The sequence below is a fragment of the Bubalus bubalis genome, chromosome 11 (assembly GCF_019923935.1).
Source record: "Bubalus bubalis isolate 160015118507 breed Murrah chromosome 11, NDDB_SH_1, whole genome shotgun sequence".
Taxonomy (NCBI): Eukaryota; Metazoa; Chordata; class Mammalia; order Artiodactyla; family Bovidae; genus Bubalus; species Bubalus bubalis.
Genome location: NC_059167.1, coordinates 64,250,768 through 64,270,622, shown reverse-complemented (window position 1 = coordinate 64,270,622; position 19,855 = coordinate 64,250,768). Strand labels below are relative to the sequence as shown.

General features: G+C 37.6%; 1 non-coding gene across 1 annotated transcript; it reads right to left on the bottom strand.

Moving 5' to 3' along the window:
• Positions 1-17,478: 17,478 nt before the first annotated feature.
• LOC112577879 lies at positions 17,479-17,561 on the bottom strand. Its single transcript, XR_003102081.1, has one exon. It is a non-coding gene; the product is annotated as a small nucleolar RNA SNORD86 (small nucleolar RNA).
• Positions 17,562-19,855: the final 2,294 nt, after the last annotated feature.

Below are 19,855 nucleotides of genomic sequence, written 5' to 3'. Positions count from 1 at the left end.
GAACTGCACTGAAATATTCTAAAAAAGACTAAAATTTAATTTTATTATATCATCACCCTGCTTCAGTTTAGGTAAGCTTTCTGTCCCTCATTTTTCTTTTTGTAAAATGTGAAGTTTTACATTTTACATCATTACAAAGTTTTCATCATTGTACTGTTATGACAATATAAATAAAATTATTTTTTAATGTAAAGGATTATTATTATTATTTGCAATATTAGATTTTGTAAGTTCATGATTACCTACAACTCCCTGTCGGAGAGTCTGCTTCTACATTGCACACTAGTCACTTGTTATGCACTTTACCTATCTTATCTCATTAAGTCTTCAAAACAACTTTTCAAAATCAAATTTTTGTGTTTTAATGGCTAAGAAGATTGTCATTTGAAGAGGTTAAGTATTCAAGATGGTGTTGAAACCCTTACCCATCTGAAGTCCACATTTTTCCCCCCATATATCACACTACTTACACAAAGGTTAATTGAGTGTTTTTCAGACTTGCCTCCATCCACAAACAAGAAAATCTCAAAATGTGGCATATGATTGTTTTGAATAAAATATGAGATGATAAATAGCTTTGTTAAATGGCACAGCAACAAGATGTTTAGATTTTTGTGCTGCCGGATTTTGTATTTTATCTTTTTTAATTCACACCAAATGAAAACATGACTTTGATGGCCTCTGTAAAACATGTCGTGTGCAAAAATGAATTGGGAGAGCAACCTAAAATGAATTTACTTCAGGGGATTTTGTGAACCATCAGCTTAGCTTTTAGTTCATTACCATGAGAGATGGATGTGCTAGATAAAAAAAGTAAAAGCTTAGAGTGGTTCTTTCTGACAAATAATGTATATGTAAATACAGGACTATATCTACATATACAAATCTGTATAGCAGATTTCATAGAAACTTGAACTATATAGGAGTAGCCTTAAATGCTTACAGCATGCATCTCATAATGTTTAGCAAATATTAAAATGATCATAAACTAATATAGCAAGCTCATAACTTGTCATTAAAGAAAAATTAAGAGTATGTGAAAAGTACTACTGTAACTCAAAATGTCAAATATCATTGCTGTGCAAGCTTTTCTCTAGCTGTGGCAAGTGCGGGCTACTCTAGTTTCAGTGCACAGGCTTCTTTCTAATTGTGGTGGCTTCTCTTATTGCAGAGCTCAGGCTCTAGGATGCACGGGCTTCCGTAGTTGTGGCACATGGGCTCAATAGTTGCAGCTCCAGGACGGTAGAGCACAGCCTCAGTAGTTAGGTTGCATGGGCTTAGTTGCTCCATGGCATGTGGGATCTTCCTGGACCAGGAGTTGAACCTATGTCTCCTTCATTGGCAGGTGGATTCTTTTTTTTAAATTAATAAATTAATTTTCAACCGGAGGATAATTGCTTTACAATGTTGTGTTGTCTTCTGCCATATATCAACATGAATTAGCATATGTATACATATGTCCCCTTTCCTTTGAAACTCCCTCCCACTTCTCACCCCATCTCACCCATCTAGGTTGTCACAGAAAACAGGGTGGAGCTCCCAGTGTCATACAGCTAATTTCTACTGGCTATCTATTTTACATATCGTAATGTATATGTTTTAATGCTATTCTCTCAATTTGTCCCACCCTCTCCTTTTCCCCTTGTGTCCATAAGTCTCTTCTCTATGTCTGTGTCGCTATTGTTGCCCTGCAAATAGGTTCATCAGTACCATTTTTCTACATTCCATATATATGCATTAATATATGATATTTGTTTTTGTCTTTCTGACTTCACTCTGTACAACAGATTCTAGGTTCATCCACCTCACTAGAACTGACTTAAATTCATTCTTTTCAATGGTTGAGTAATATTCATTGAATGCATGTATTTATATGTATATATATGTTTGTGTGTGTGTGTGTGCACGTGCATGTGCGTGTACAACAGCTTCTTTATTCATCTGTCAGTGGACATCTAGGTTGCTTCCATGTCCTGGCTATTGTAAATAGTGCTAGCAGGCAGATTTTTTACCACTGGCCACCAGCGAAGCCTCTATATCTTGTGATTTGATATGCCTTTCTCTGGTGATTAATGATGCTGAGCATCTTTTCATGTGCCTGTTGGCCATGTGTGCTTTCTTTGGAAGAAATGTCTATTCAGGTGTATATCTAAGATTTTTATTCATGCTTACAAACATCATGTTTTATCTTTTTAGTTATATGTAACTAGTTTACTGCTCATGTGATTAATTCAGAATTTGAGTATTTTAGACATGGTTTCTTTCGTTTTTCCTTTGAGAATTTCCTTTCCATGTATTTTGGCCACTTTCTACTGGGAAAGAAGAATTTATTATTATTAAGAAATTACTATTTATTTTAAAATTGACTTATAGCATATTTATATATTAACAGCAATATTTTTTTTTTCAGTTATAGCCACAGCAAATACTTTGTCCAGTTTATTGCTTTTCCCTCTGGTTACATTTTCCCACAGGTAAAATATCTATTTCAGGCAGTCAAATCCATCAAAATTTTATTCATATGTGTTTTACTTTGTTTTTTTATGCTTAGAATATGCAGTATTCATATATTTTTCTATTTTTTAATATATTCTTTCTTTTAAAGCATTGATGTTCTAATTTATCTAACATTTATTTTGTTATTCTTTCTTAGCATCTTTACACAGCTGAATATTTATCATTTTGAGGTCATAGCTCATTAAATAGGTTTTCCTTGATTTGTCTACTTGTTTTTCCAGGTTCTTTAATCTTGTTGACATCCTTCCAAATACTTTTTACATTGGAAAATGTTCTTGATTACTTGTCTACTGACTTAAATATTATCTGTCTCCTGTTATCAGAATGTAAGTTCAATGAAGATAAGATTATTTTATGCTTTTTTAGATTAATTTTTATTGGAGTATAATTGATTTCCAATATTGTGTTAGTTTCTGCTGTACAGCAAAATGAATCTGTTGTATGTTTATTTAGATAGATAAATATATCCACTGGTGGCTCAGTCCATAAAAATCTTCCTGCAGTGCAGGAGACAACCTGCAATGCAGGAGACCTGGGTTAGATCCTTGGATCAGGAAGATACCCTGAAGAAGAAAATGGGAACACACTCCAGTATTCTTGCCTGGAAAACTTCATGGACAGAGGACCTGGCGGGCTACAGTCCGTGGGATCACAAGAGTCGGACACGACTTTGCGACTAAACCAGCACCACTCTTTTTTAGGTCCTGCTCCCATACAGGTCATTGCAGAATACTAAGTAGAGTAATTTCTTATGTATAGTAGTGTTTATGTTAATCCCAGTCTTTTAGTTCTTCCCTCCCCTTTCTCTTACCCCCTTGGTAACCATAAGTTTGTTTTCTGCTTTTGTGACTCTTTTCTGTTTTGTAAATAGGTTCATTTATGGGAGTTCCCTGATGATCCAGTTGTTAGGACTCTAGGCTTTCACTGCCACAAGTCTGGGGTTCAATCCTTGGTCCAGGAACTAAATTCCCACAAGCTGGGCAGAGCAGCAAAGAAAAAAGGAAATTTTATGTCTTACTTTTCTATGTATTCTTTTAGTCTGATAACTACCTTGTATAAGTAGAAATTCAAATACATTTATTGAATGAATACTTTATTATACCAATTATTATTATTATTGCTTCAAAATGTTTTCATTTTGTGGGAGAATCAGAATCTTTTTATTTTTGAAATGTTTTCATTTTTATTAGGAGTTAATTACTCAAGACTATTCTGTCAGTTTATCAAAATAATAAAAATTACATTCAAACTGCCAAAGAATCTAAAAAACAAAACCGAACAAAATTGTATGTCTAAAGTGAGACTTAGAGATATATCAGTAAGAGAAACAACTTCCAGAGATGCTTGTCAGGAGATAGAAAAAAATTTAAATGCCAACAATGTCCTAAAACAAATAAGCACAATTAATCTTTCTCATTTAATTCAGTCCTTTTGATTATTTCTTGTCCTTCTGGATCTTGGTTTACCTTTATCCTTTCTAATATCATCTGGTTTCAGACTAAAAAGAGTTCTAAAAGTTGTTTACCTGGTGCCAGCTCACTGTGCTCCATACATGGTAATGACCCCAGTTTACCTGGTTACCTGAGTTCTTTGAACTATTTCAGCCAGTTTTTTTTTTTTTTTTTAGAACTCCAAACAAGCAAAATTCTACTCACAGCAGAATAGTTTAGCATATCCAATACATGCTTTTCTACCAAAGCTTTGAAATGGTCCTTCTTTGTTAAAGACTCAATTTCTTGCCAACATCTTATAGCAGAGCCTTGAGAAAAACACTAAGAATTGCTGATAAGATTGAATGTCTCAGGTTAATTTATTACAGTATCCATCAATATCAGAATCAAGAACAGTCAGTGTTCTCTATTGGGATTTAACATGGCCTATTTAATAAAATTATGATCAGTGTTTCCCATATGAGTAAGAACACATCTATACATTTTACATAGTAATACGAATAAAATTTACTTGTATAAAATTTTAATAATGAAATATAAACTTGAATACATTGATGATACATATGACAAAGGGGCAGTTTTCTTGCTATATAAAAGCTTATCTAAATCAACATGAAAAGGATCAACAACCTCAAAGACAGGAGAACAAAAGACATGCATGTATGTTTACCAATAAGTTAATATAATAGCATTGCTAAAATTTACTAGTAGTTTAAATGCAAACTAAAACATAATGAAATATAAAATTTTGCATAATATTGAAACATGATAGATTTATTTTTAAAAAATATTACACAGAGTTTGTGGAACACAGAAACTATGACTAACAGGTGGGAATATAAATTGTTTTAACTCCTTTAAGAATAATTTTGTAATATCTATTAAAATTTTAAGTGAGCAAAACATTTACCCCAGTAATTTCATTTCTAGAAATTTATCCTACTGTTACTGACCAGAGTTGCTGGTGTGCCTTAATCAATAGAAATTGGTAAGAGGCCAGACAAAAAATTCAGGCAAGGTTTCATTGGAGTTTCTGCTGCAGCAGTGGGGAGGAAAACAAGTAACAGGTTCCCAAGCTCACTTACTTAGGTGGGCAAGCTGGTTTATTATATGGGGTGATGGTAGAGGTGGGTCCAGAGGTCAGGCCAGAAGGGTGGCTTAGATGGCCTGCCCACCTCTTTGGTGGTACTATCTGCGGGGTACATCCGCAGTACCCTGCTTTGGCTCCCAGCTTCTCAGAAGTAGCAGTTGGGCTTTTGGTCTTTTTTAATCTTATTGTCCATAATTTGACCCAACTGTGTATGCACATGGTTGTTTTTAGACCCTTATAGTTTCTTTGTATTTTGTTACTTTAGGAGATGTTTGTCCAGGTGCAAGCACTACAGCAAAGAGTCCTAGGTCCCAGCCTATTTCACTACAAATACTTGTATAATTACATAGATATATCTATATATATACCTATATTTCACATATATATATACACACATATACAAGGATGCTAATTACAACATTGTTTATAATTAAAATATGTTAGAAATCAAAATAATCATTGCTATGGACTAGTTAAATTAAAAATGGTTACATTTATATAATGGAATATTATGCAAATATTTAGAAGATTGAGAAAATATTTGATTTAAGAAGACAAATCTTTTGTCACTTAAAACATTATGCAGTTTATGATTTAGATTTTTTTGGAAAGTTATGAAAAATGAACTGTCTTTCATGAAAATGGAAGGATGACTCCAAGGTCAGAACCAAGAGCCAAGAAGGTAGAGCTGAGAATCACTAGAAAAATTTCCCAGAGTTTGAAACTTAATCCAGAAAAACCTAACATTTTTCCAGCTGGAATTCAGAACTATTATGTCTTTTTCACATTCACTTCTCCAATTTTTGAACTGGAATTTTTATAACTATTACTCTTTGTTTCAACCTCAATTGAGTTGTCTCAGATGTAGTCAGCTAACTTGTCTCTTTAGTTTCACATGTCAATAGATGGAGAGGAAATATTCCTTAGCAGGTGTCCTTTATTATGGAGAAGACTCCTCTTTCCCTGGGTCTGATTTAGGTTTTGGACTGTGAGTTGATGAGATTATGAAAATTTAGACTGTGACCTGTTGCTGTAATGGAATGAAACTTTTGACAAACTTCAGAGGGTTGAATGTATTTTGTACTTGGAAAGAACATGAGTTATTTTGGGCTACAGGGTAGACAATAAAAGATTAATAAAAGGTATATTTATTATGATGGTTGCATTTTATACACTTCCTCCAAATCCATAGAGAGAGCATCTATCACTTTTTATTTCCTTTGGAAATAACCATGACTACATATATTAGTTTTAAATGACTGAATATGTTAAAATTTTAATTGAAGGCTAATTACTTTACAATATTGTGGTGGTTTTTGACATACACTCACATTAATCAGCCATGGGTGTACATGTGTTCCCCATCCTGACCCTCCCTCCCCATCCCATCTCTCAGGGTCATCCCAGTGCGCCAGCCCTGAGCACCCTGCCTCATACATCGAACCTGGACTGGCGATCTATTTCACATATGATAATATACATGTTTCAGTGCTATTCTCTCCAATCATCCCGCCCTCACCTTCTCCTACAGAGTCCAACAGTCTGTTCTTTATATCTGTGTCTCTTTTGCAGTCTCGCATATAGGGTCATCGTTACCATCTTTCTAAATTCCATATATATGCATTAATATACTGTATTGGTGTTTTTCTTTTTGACTTACTTCACTCTGTATAAATTGATTTTCAGTTCAGTTCAGTTCAGTCACTCAGTCGTGTCCGACTCTGCGACCCCATGAATCGTAGCATGCCAGGCCTCCCTGTCCATCACCAACTCCCAGAGTTCATTCAAACTCACGTCCATTGAGTCAGTGATGCCATCCAGCCATCTCATCCTCTGTCGTCCCCTTCTCCTCCTGCCCCCAATCCCTCCCAGCATCAGAGTCTTTTCCAATGAGTCAACTCTTCGCATCAGGTGGCCAAAGTATTGGAGTTTCAGATTTAGCGTCAGTCCTTCCTAAGAACACCCAGGACTGATCTCCTTTAGAATGGACTGGTTGGATCTCCTTGCAGTCCAAGAGACTCTCAAGAGTCTTCTCCAACACCACAGTTCAAAAGCATCAGTTCTTTGGCTCTCAGCTTTCTTAACAGTCCAACTCGCACAACCATACATGACCACTGGAAAAACCATAGCCTTGACTAGATGGACCTTTGTTGGCAAAGTAATGTCTCTGCTTTTGAATATGCTATCTAGGTTGGTCATAACTTTCCTTCCAAGGAGTAAGCGTCTTTTAATTTCATGGCTGCAATCACCATCTGCAGTGATTTTGGAGCCCCCCAAAATAAAGTTTGACACTGTTTCCACTGTTTCCCCATCTATTTGCCATGAAGTGATGGGACCGGATGCCATGATCTTAGTTTTCTGAATGTTGAGCTTTAAGCCAACTTTTTCACTCTCCTCTTTCACTTTCATCAAGAGGCTTTTTAGTTCCTCTTCACTTTCTGCCATAAGGGTGATGTCATCTGCATATCTGAGGTTATTGATCCTGGCAATCTTGATTTCAGCTTGTGCTTCTTCCAGCCCAGCGTTTCTCATGATGTACTCTGCATAGAAGTTAAATAAGCAGGGTGACAATATACAGCCTTTTTGATGTACTCCTTTTCCTATTTGGAACCAGTCTGTTGTTCTATGTCCAGTTCTAACTGTTGCTTCCTGACCTGCATATAGGTTTCTCAAGAGTCAAGTCAGGTGCTCTGGTATTCCCATCTCTTTCAGAATTTCCCACAGTTTATTGTGATCCACATAGTCAAAGGCTTTGGCATAGTCAATAAAGCAGAAATTGATGTTTTACTGGAACTCTCTTGCTTTTTCCATGATCCAGCGGATATTGGCAATTTGATCTCTGGTTCCTCTGCTTTTTCTAAAACCAGCTTGAACATCAGGAAGTTCACGGTTCAGGTATTGCTTTTAGAACACTTAAATTCCTTAATCATTGAAAACAGTATGTGATTCACTACAGTTTATTTTTGGACAGTTTGGACTGCCCTTAGCAACACATTACTTATTAGAAATGCTTTTCTCGCTTTTGTGTAAAAATTCTTATTGTCAGAGAAAAAAAGACAAAAAATGAAAGGCTTATCAGCTCTTACAAAAATATTTTTCAGTCTTTCCTGAGGAAGGTAAAGAATAGAAAGAAAAGCAAAAATTACCAAGTGAGAGATGTTTTTCATGCTTGTCTAAATTTTGTGCACCTATGAATCCTTATTCCAATGAACCTGCTGTGTGTACTGCATGGGTTTTTAAAAATCTTTTACTTGTTTGCACTATGCAGATCATATTGCAAAAATAACTTTGCTTATTTCAGGATGCATAGTTATTAATAAATGTGTCATGATGCCTGTATTATTAAAAAAATCTCTGTGAAACTTGGCTTCATGCTGTCTGTACTGTAAAAGGCTATAGTGTAGCAGATAAAAATGGAGTCTGTAGTCACTTAAAATAGCATGTTGAGGGATACTATTAAAGCTAATTTATATATTATTTTTTTCAGTGTTGACTAGACCTACTTAAGCACAGGTGCCCAGTGTCTGTGCAGACATGCAGCAGATATGAATAAAGAAATAAATGGTGGCTGAGAATATGGAGTCAGAAAAATGACCTCAAATTTGCAAAGTAATGGGCTAATAATGATAAGCATGAAAGATATTCTGACTGAACAGTTTACTGAAAATTTTAGTAATTCTTCACGTAGCTCTGAAATGGTCAGTGAAATATTTCTAAGGGTTAAAAATCTATGAAAAATTATTTCTAAAATATTTTTTGCACTAAAAATAGCTTAGACTGCTTGCCTACCCTGTCTGATAGTTTATCTTCAGTATACAATCCTTGTACAGATGTTATTGCCTGATGTTCAAGTGAACACTTTAGAAACCACTTGTCAGTTAAATCTTTGATCCCAGTGGGTGTATTGATCACAAATTATTTTCTTTTTCTAGAAAGTTGAGCTCAGAAAAAATAAAAATATAATAATAAAAACAAAACTGAAGCAAGTCATAATAGGCTGCACCTTTCCTTCATCTCTTCAATCCCCGCATATGAAAACATCGAAGGGGATTTCACATAAACTTTAACCAAAGAGGAAATAAGATGTGGGATCAGTTGTTTTGATGTTAAAATATTAGAGCTAGAAACATAATGACTGGAGAGGAAGCCATTGCAATAATAACATGTGAATTCAGGTAGGCTATTTTTGATTTGTTATTGTAGATTTTAAAATAAAATATTTGAATTGAAGATTAAATGTTTCAATGCTTTTATAATTGGCATTTAAACTGATTTTAAAAAAACTTCATGGAGGTTGACACCAAAAATAAAAAATCCAAGTTACCTAAATATGTATGTAGAAGGTAGAAAATAAATAATAGTCAAAAATAAAAGCCTGTGTCATTCCAGGAATAGTCAAAGTCAGTTGTCCATTACCTTTTCTGAAGTTGAACCTGGAGAAAAATCAGCTGACCAATTTCAAGGCTAATGTAAGTGGAGAACTGCCACATTTAAGAATTATTACTATAAATCAGCAAGATGCAGACTCTGTATGCAGTCAATTTTTGGTTACCTGAAAATTGACTACCTTATTGGGGATAACCTCCTTTGCCCCCTTCCCAATGCCAGTCTGTTTCCTATTTGTTCATCATTTTGCTTTTCAAACTATAATAGTAAAGACATTATAACTGCATTAACCAAAGAGTGCATAGCTCACATAATGTCATTTGTTGTTGCTATTGGGCAAAAAAGATGTTTGAGAGATTATCTCTGAATTTGATTGATCAGTGGAACATTTGATTTAGTAATAAAGTTTACTATTAACTTTATACCAAGATGGCTAATTCACAAATGTTATAAAATGCTATTTTAACTGGTTTTGAAGATAGGCATCAATTTTATGGAAAACTGTTTTACTTCATTTTCTTCTCTTTGTCAATGAACTGACAGTTGACCAACAACTTAAGACATCTAATAAGTTTTAGTTGTCCACTTATCTTAGCTTCAGAATTGGTCAGCTGATTTTTCTCCAGGTTCAACTTCAGAAAAGGGCAAGAGATTTCTGATGAGACATTTGTTAGCATAAAAAAAATGAGTGCTACTTTAAATAATTTCCAATATTTATTTTGAGGTAAGTTTCAGAACCAAATTTCCATATTCTAATGACCTTAGACAGGTTCAGTTCAGTTCAGTCGCTCAGTCGTGTCCGACTCTTTGCGACCCCATGAATCGCAGCACGCCAGGCCTCCCTGTTCATCACCAACTCCCGCAGTTCACTGAGACTCACGTCCATTGAGTCGGTGATGCCATCCAGCCATCTCATCCTCTGTCGTCCCCTTCTCCTCCTGCCCCCAATCCCTCCCAGCATAAGAGTCTTTTCCAATGAGTCAACTCTTCGCATGAGGTGGCCAAAGTACTGGAGTTTCAGCTTTAGCATCAGTCCTTCCAAAGAAATCCCAGGGCTGATCTCCTTCAGAATGGACTGGTTGGATCTCCTTGCAGTCCAAGGGACTCTAAAGAGTCTTCTCCAACACCACAGTTTAAAAGCATCAATTCTTCGGCGCTCAGCCTTCTTCACAGTCCAACTCTCACATCCATACATGACCACTGGAAAAACCATAGCCTTGACTAGATGGACCTTTGTTGGCAAAGTAATGTCTCTGGTTTTCAATATACTATCTAGGTTGGTCATAACTTTCCTTTCAAGGAATAAATGTCTTTTAATTTCATGGCTGCAGTCACCATCTGCGGTGATTTTGGAGTGCAAAAAAATAAAGTCTGACACTGTTTCCACTGTTTCCCTGTCTATTTCCCATGAAGTGATTGGACCGAATGCCATGATCTTAGTTTTCTGAATGTTGAGCTTTAAGCCAACTTTTTCACTCTCCTCTTCACTTTCATCAAGAGGCTTTTTAGTTCCTCTTCACTTTCTGCCATAAGGGTGGTGTCATCTGCATATATGAAGTTATTGATATTTCTCCTGGCAATCTTGATTCCAGCTTGTATTTTTTCCAGCAAATTTGGAAAACTCAGCAGTGGCCACAGGACTGGAAAAGGTCAGTTTTCATTCCAGTCCCAAAGAAAGGCAATGCCAAAGAACGCTCAAACTACCACACAATTGCACTTATCTTACATGCTAGTAAAGTAATGCTCAAAATTCTCCAAGCCAGGCTTCAGCAATACATGAACCGTGAACTTCCTGATGTGCACGCTGGCTTTAGAAAAGGCAGAGAAACCAGAGACCAAATTGCCAACATCCACTGGATCATGGAAAAAGCAAGAGAGTTCCAGAAAAACATCGATTTCTGCTTTATTGACTATGCCAAAGCCTTTGACTGTGTGGATCACAATAAACTGTGGGAAATTCTGAAAGAGATGGGAATACCAGACCACCTGACCTGCCTCTTGAGAAATCTGTATGCAGGTCAGGAAGCAACAGTTAGAACTGGACATGGAACAACAGACTGGTTCCAAATAGGAAAAGGAGTACGTCAAGGCTGTATATTGTCACCTTGCTTATTTAACTTAGACAGGTAATGGACAATTGACTTTGAATACTCCTGGAGTGACACAGGCTTTTCACAGTTCTAGACACTAGAAGTCCAAGATCAAGGTGTCAGCAAGTTCGGTTTCTCCTGAAGTCTCTCATCTTGACTTGCAATGGCTGTCTTCTTTCCTTTGTCTTCCCATGAACTTTCCTCTCTGAATGTGCATCCCTGTTGTGTCTTTTAAGGAAACCAGGCCAATTGGATTAGGGTCCCATCCTGATTACCTCATTTAAACTTAATTAATTATATAAAGTCCCTGTTGGCAAACACAGTCACTTTTTAAGACACTGGGGAGTTAGGGCTTCAACATATGAAATTTGACAGGACACAGTTCAGTAAGGCACAGAAAAATTTTCTTTTTTTTTAAATTTAAATTTATTTATTTTAATTGGAGGCTAATTACTTTAAAATATTGTATTGGTTTTGCCATACATCAGAAAAGTTTTCGATGGTGTTCTTGAGAACAAATAAATCTATATAAATAAAATTTAAATAAACTCACAGAAGAGGTAAAATTTAAGCTAGTAAATCTTGAGCAAAAGTGTATAAACAGTGTAAAGCAAAAACCAGATATGTTAGAGTGAACCATGTTTCAGTTCAGTTCAGTTCAGTTCAGTCGCTCAGTCATGTCCAACTCTTTGCGACCCCATGAATCACAGCATGCCACGCCTCCCTGTCCATCACCAACTCCCGGAGTTCACTCAGACTCATGTCCATCGAGTCAGTGATGCCATCCAGCCATCTCATCCTCTGTCGTCCCCTTCTCCTCCTGCCCCCAATCCCTCCCAGCAACAGAGTCTTTTCCAGTGAGTCAACTCTTCGCATGAGGTGGCCAAACTAATCGTTCCATGTGAATGGAACATATGTGGCAGAAAGGAAGTGGTGGAATATGAAGATGGTGGCAGTTTGGAAAAGAACTTTAGAACATCCCTCTGGGACATGCTAAGATAGCTTAACTGTGACCTATTAACCTCTTTAATTTAGTCTGTGGTCAATTCACTAGATGAATTTTGTTTACATCTCAGATCTGTTACTTTTGTCTGACTCTGCCACCTTAGCTAAAATATTCCAGTCTTTCGTGTAGGACTCTGAAATGCCTCCTATGTCATCCTTAGGATGACAATCTTCAACATGTCCCGGAAGCCTTGCATTGACTAGGCCCTACTTCTCTTTCAAACCTCAGTTCTTTCTGTAGTTATACCAACTTTGTCTAAATCTTATCCATATACCCTGTTATTTTCACCCCCAAACATTTTTATATGTTTAAAGTGAAGTGAAAATTGCTCAGTTTTGTGTGACACTTTGTGACCCCATGGACTGTAGCCTGCCAGGCTTCTCTGTCCAAGGAATACTCCAGGAAAGAATACTGGAGTGGGTACGTTCCCTTCTCCAGGGGATCTTCCCAACCCGGGTATTGAACCCAGGTCTCCCACATGGCAGGTGGATTCGTTACCACTGAGTCACCAGGGAAGCCCAAGAATGTTGGAGTGGGTAACCTGTCCCTTTTCCAGCGGATCTTCCTAACTCAGGAATCAAACCAGAGTCTCCTGCATTGCAGGCGGATTCTTCACCACCTGAGCTACCAGGGAATCCATGTTTGGAACATTCTATTTGGAGTGCTTTTTCATCCCCTTTCTTCCTAATTAAGGTTGACTTATCCTTCTGAACTCAGGTCATATCTTCTTCCTGGAGAATTATTTTTCTACATTCCTAACTAGATTAAAGACATCTATTATTTGTTCTTTTTTTCCCCCCATACATATAAAAACTTTGGCATTGTCTTTGTCTATAAATGAAAAGAAGGCAATATTGTGAAAAGCTGTTCTGTGTGTGTTCAACACTATTATTTGTTCTTTTTTCCCCCATACATATAAAAACTTTGACATTGTCTTTGTCTACAAATGAAAAGAAGATAATATTGTGAAAAGCTATTCTGTGTGTGTTCAACACTTTAAAAAGAATAAGAAAACAATGCATGGCATGTGCAGAACATCTTTTTTAGAATTTATAAATTACATATATTTAATTCAGTTCATTTGCTAAGTTGTGTCCAACTCTTTGTGACTCCATGGACTGCAGCACACCAGGCTTCCCTGTCCTTTGCTATCTCCCAAAGTTTGCTGAGAGTTTCAGCAAACTCATGTCCATTGAGTTGGTGATGCCATCCAACCATCTCATCCTCTGTTGCCCCCTTTTCCTCCTGCTTTCAATCTTTCCCAACATCAGGGTCTTTCCCAAGGAGTCAGCTCTTCACATCAGGTGGCCAAAATATTGGAGCTTCAGCGTCAGCCCTTCCAATGACAAAATCAGTCCTTCTAATGAATGAACATATATTAAACCCTATATTTAATGAACATAGAAGTCAATATATGTTTAATGCACATAGAAGTCAAGGAAGGACCTACTAGCCAATTGTGAGATCATTTGAGCATCACAAAGAATAATGAATACAGTTGATTGAAATATATTGTCTAAAAATGAAAAAAAAAAAAAAGCTGTTCTAAATTAAAGTTGCACAGTCTTATGGACTCTATGGGAGAGGGAGAGGGTGGGAAGATTTGGGAGAATGGCATTGAAACATGTAAAATATCATGTATAAAACGAGTTGCCAGTCCAGGTTCGATGCACGATACTGGATGCTTGGGGCTGGTGCACTGGGACGACCCAGAGGGATGGTATGGGGAGGGAGGAGGGAGGAGGGTTCAGGATGGGGAACACATGTATACCTGTGGCAGATTCATTTTGATATTTGGCAAAACGAATACAATTATGTAAAGTTTAAAAATAAGATAAAATTTAAAAAACAAAAACAACAACAACAAAAAAATAAATTAAAGTTGCTTACAGCAAAGCAACAACTTAATGCAATGACTGATCCTTGATATAATAGAATTGAAATGGCCACAAATTCTTTCCCTCTCCTTCCATTATGAAGCAAAGTTTATTCCCTAGTCCCTGAACCTAGGCCAGCCTTGTGAATTGCTCTGACAATAGACTGCAGCAGAAGCAAGACAGTATCCATTCCCAGGCAAGGTTTTTGGCTTGAGTTTAAGTTTCCTCATCCAAGAACCTTCAGCCTTTGCTCTTGGATCCCAACTTCTATATTTTAAGAAATTCAGGCTACACTCCCAAGTGATTGATGACCACATGGAGAAAGGTCCCATGAAGTGAGAGGTCATTTTGGATATTCTTGTCTCAGTTAACTCTCATCCGAATGCAGCCATGAGTGAACTCAGCTAGTGTCATGTACACCAAATAGAAAAACCAGTTGAACTTGCCTAAATCTCAGACTACAGAGTCATGTGAAATAATAAATCATTATTGTTTAAAGCAACTAAAACTCTTTAGTGAAGCAGGCGATAATGAAACATATGATATCCTATACCAACAAACAAAGCAAAAACAGTTTTACAAGAAAGCAAATGTGTCAAAATGTTAATAATTGAGGACTCCAGGTGAAAACTATGAGGTTATTCATTTTACTATTCTTTGACTTATTCTGAAGCTTTTTTTTCTTCAAAATAAAACAAAAGTAAAGTAGGGTTGAGCAAATGAATACATGAGTAGTAAATGAATATATTGTAATGTTAGAGACCATCTCTCTCAATAAGTCTTCACATCTCACTTAAATTTATACACTGTTCTCACCAAGCATTTCCTATTTTCCTTCCCTGATTTATTTTTTCACATAAAATTATATTATATTTATGTGACAACTTAGATCTTTAAATTTTTTTTTCATTGGGGGATAATTGCTTTATGATGTTGTATTGGTTTCTGCCATCCAATAGCATGAATCAGCCATAGGCATACATATGTGCCATTCCTCCTGAAACTCCCTTCCATCCCTCGAGGTTGTTATAGAGTAGTGGGTTGCACACTCTGTATTATATAGCAACTTCCCACTAGCTAGCTATTTTACATTTGGTAATGTATGTTGTTTCAATGCTACTCTCTCAAATTCATCCCACCCTCTCTTTCCCACACTGTGTCCACAAGTCTGTATTCTGTGTCAGCGTCTCTATTTCTGCCCTGTGAATAGGTTCATCAGTACCATTTCTTTACATTCCATATATATGTGATACTATATAATATTTGGTTCTCTTCCTGACATGCTTCACTCTGTATTACAGGCTCTAGGTTCATTCACCTCACTAGAATTGACTCAAATTCATTTTTTGTCTATGGCTGAGTAATACTCCACTGTATATATGTACCACACCTTATTTATCCATTTATCTGTTGACAGACATCTAGGTAGCTTCCATGTCCTAGTTATTGTAAATAGTGCTGCAATAAACACTGGAGTACATACATCTTTTTCAATTATGTTTTTTTCAGGTATATGCCCAGTAGTCAGAGAAGGCAGTGGCGCCCCACTCCAGTACTCTTGCCTGGAAAATCCCGTGGATGGAGGAGCCTGGTAGGCTGCAGTCTATGGGGTCACCAAGAGTCAGATATGACTGAGCGACTTCACTTTCACTTTTCACTTTCATGCATTGGAGAAGGAAATGGCAACCCACTCCAGTGTTCTTGCCTGGAGAATCCCAGGGATGGGGGAGTCTGGTAGGCTGCTGTCCATGGGGTCACACAGAGTCGGACACGACTGAAGTGACTTAGCAGCAGCATGCCCAGTAGTGGGATTGCTGGGTCTTTTGGTAGTTTTTATTCCTAGTTTCTTAAGGAATCTCCGTACTGTTGTCCATAGTGATTGCATCAATTTACATTCCTACCAATTGTGCAAGAAGGTTCCCTTTATCTACACTCTTTCCAGCATTTATTGTAGGTAGATTTTTGTTGTTGTTTGTTTGTTTTGTTTTTATTTTTATTCGGCTCTAGGGAATGGGATGGGGAATACCTGTGTTAAGTTATGCCCCACTAGGGTCCATTCTAACTTTCCTTTTCCGATAGCTTTCGGAGATTTTCTTTTTTTTTTGGAGCCACTGCTCTTGCTGGCAGCAGCCTCTTCAGGTCCACTGCTGAGTGGCTCCTCCTTGGAAGACAATTTCCACTTTTTCTTGGTGACCCTCTTGTTTTCTGATTCATCAGGGTCAGTAACTGGCTCCTCTTTGGGAAAAGATTTCTTCCTCTTGGGAAGACTTCCAGTACCAGCTGTCTCTTCAAGATCACTACTAACTAGCTCTTCCTTGGAAAAAGATTTCTTTTTCTTGGGTTTGGAAAAAGAGACAGAAGGGCCTTCCATTCCATTCTCCTGAAGAACCTCCTGAGGCTTTTGCTTTTTCTTCTTTTTGGGTCTTTCACTTGTCTCCTCACACTCCTCCGGGGCACTGCTATTTTCTGAAGAAGCCAGGGCAATCGCAGCCAGCCTTTTCTTTTCCTTCGTCAAGCGTTTCTTCTCCTGTTTCTCGAGCTTCCTAGTAATCTCAGCAGCCGCTTCCTCTGCCTGAACCATTGCCTCCTTCACGACATCCAGATTCTTTTGGGGGATCTCTCCAGTCTCATAGAAGGACAGCCGCTCCTCAACTTGTTCTCGAAGCTTCTCCCCAAAAACACTGGTGGGCACCTCAGAGAAGCAATCTATTCGTGAGGCAATACTGCATTTGTTTGCCAGGTATCGGGAGATGCAACCTTTGTTCTTGGCAGCTGCTCGGCCAATGAAGGTAGAGTGGAAAATGAGTCTGTATTTTGGGATGTTACCCCTTGTCTTCAAGGCTCTGGGAGAAGAATATTCAGTGGAGACTTTTAAGATCAGAAACTTCAACGGTGTTAGCTAAGGCAGTGCCTCCCTTCCCTTTCCCCACAATTTCCAGAGTGAGCCTCAGGCCATGTTGGGTTTCTACCCCACCTCATGCCAACCCACCACTCCCAGAGGCAGAGGGAAGGCATCCAATGTTGCTGACCTGGAAACTTGGTCCCTTTGCTGGGCCCAGGGAATCACTCAGACACAAGGACTGGCCATCACCCCCATAGCAGAGGCCTGTATAGGTCAGGGAGTGTAGGTAGATTTTTTTGATAATGGTCATTCTGACTGGTGTGTGGTAATACCTCAATGTAGCTTTGATTTGCATTTCTCTAATAATGAACAATGTTGAGCATTTTCTCATGTGTTTGTTGACCATCTGTATGTCTTCTTTGGAGAAATATCTGTTTTGGTCTTCTGCCCATTTTTTAATTGGGCTATTTGTTTTTCTGATATTGAGCTGTATGTGCTGCTTATATATTTTGGAGATTAATCCTTTGTCAGTTGCTTCATTTGCAATTATTTTATCCCATTCTGAGGGTTGTCTTTTAGTCTTGTTTATTGTTTCCTTTGCTGTGCAAAAGTTTTTAAGTTTCATTAGGTCCCATTTGTTTATTTTTGTTTTTATTTCCATTAATCTAGGAGGTTGGCCAAAGAGGATCTTGCTGTGATTTATGTCAAAGAGTATACTGCCCATGGTTTCCTCTAAAGGCTTTATGTTTTCTGACCTTACATTTAAGCCTTAGCCATGAAATTAAAAGATGCTTACTCCTTGGAAGGAAAGTTATGACCAACCTAGATAGCATATTAAAAATCAGAGACATTACTTTGCCAACAAAGGCCTGTCTAGTCAAGGCTATGGTTTTTCCAGTGGTCATGTTTGGACGTGAGAATTGGACTATACTGAAAGCTGAGCACTGAAGAATTGATGCTTTTGAACTGTGGTGTTGGAGAAGACTCTTGAGAGTCCCTTGCACTGCAAGGAGATCCAACCAGTCCATTCTAAAGGAGATCAGTCCTAGGTGTTCTTTGGAAGGACTGATGCTAAAGCTGAAATTCCAGTACTATGGCCACCTCATGCGAAGAGTTGACTCATTGGAAAAGACTCTGATGCTGGGAGGGATTGGGGGCAGGAGGAAAAGGGGATGACAGAGGATGAGATGGCTGAATGGCATCACTGACTCGATGGATGTGAGTTTGAGTGAACTCTGGGAGTTGGTGATGGACTGGGAGGCCTGGCGTGCTGTAATTTATGAGGTCGCAAAGAATTGGACACGACTGAACGACTGAACTGAATTGCTTTACAGTGTTACATTAGTTTCTGTTGTACAACAAAGTGAATCAGCAATATGTATAATATGCTAATGTTATTTTACTATTTGTTGAAAATTATAATTCTGAGTCCTCAAATAAAGTAAGACTTTATCCAGAGTGAGCATTGATATTATTTCTCACTGAAATACCAACTGAATGAACCCTCCAATAACATGGTCCTCCTTTGGAAATACATTTATTCTGAACAACATAGTACAGTAATTGCAAGAATTTAAAGCAACAAAAATAACCTATATTCCCAATTTCACTTAAATTACTCAAAAAGTCCATGTTCCCTTTAAGGATTTCTATTTATAGATTTTTTTCATAGCTGTAATCATAGGAAATATAAACCTTGGGATTTAGATCTTTTCCTTACTGTGTTGTAAAACATTTCATATGTTTCTATATGACTCATAATCTTTATGTTAGGCTGGTGTATACTAATTACCCTGATGCTTATGATACATCATATGGATGTTTCTTATTTCTCCTTAAATAGGCTTTATTTTTTAGAGCAGTTTTAGGTTCACAACAATTATGAATGGAAAGTACAGCTTCTATTTACCCTCTGATACCTCTCCGCACCCCTAGCCTTCCCAGCTATCAACACCTTGCACCAGAGTAGCACACTTGTTAGAGGTGATGAACCTACACTGACACAGCATTATCACCCGGAGTCCACAGTTTACAGTTTATGTTAGGATTCATTATTGGTATTGAACATTTTATGTGAAGTGTGAAAGTGAAAGTTGCTCAGTCGTGTCTGACTTTTTGCGACCCCATGGACTACACAGTCCATGGCATTTTCCAGGCAAGAATACTGGAGTGGGTAGCCTTTCCCTTCCTCAGGGGATCTTCCCAACCCAGGGATTGAACCCAGGTCTCCCACACTGCAGGTGGATTTTTTACCAGGTGAACCACAAGGAAAGCCCAAGAATACTGGAATGGGTAGCCTAGCCCTTCTCCAGTGGATCATCCCGACCCAGGAATTAAACAGGGGTCTCCTGCATTGCAGGTGGATTCTTTACCAACTGAGCTATAAGGGAACATTTTATGGGTTTTGACAAACACAAGACATGTGTCTATCATTATAATGACATATAGCATATAAAATAGCGTCACTGCCTCAAAAATCCTCAGTGCCACCTATTCATTCCCTTCAGCTCTTGGCAATAGCTGATCTTTATGCCTTCTTCAGAGTTTTTGCCTTTTCCAAAATGTCATATCATTGGGACTCATGGTATGCAGCCAT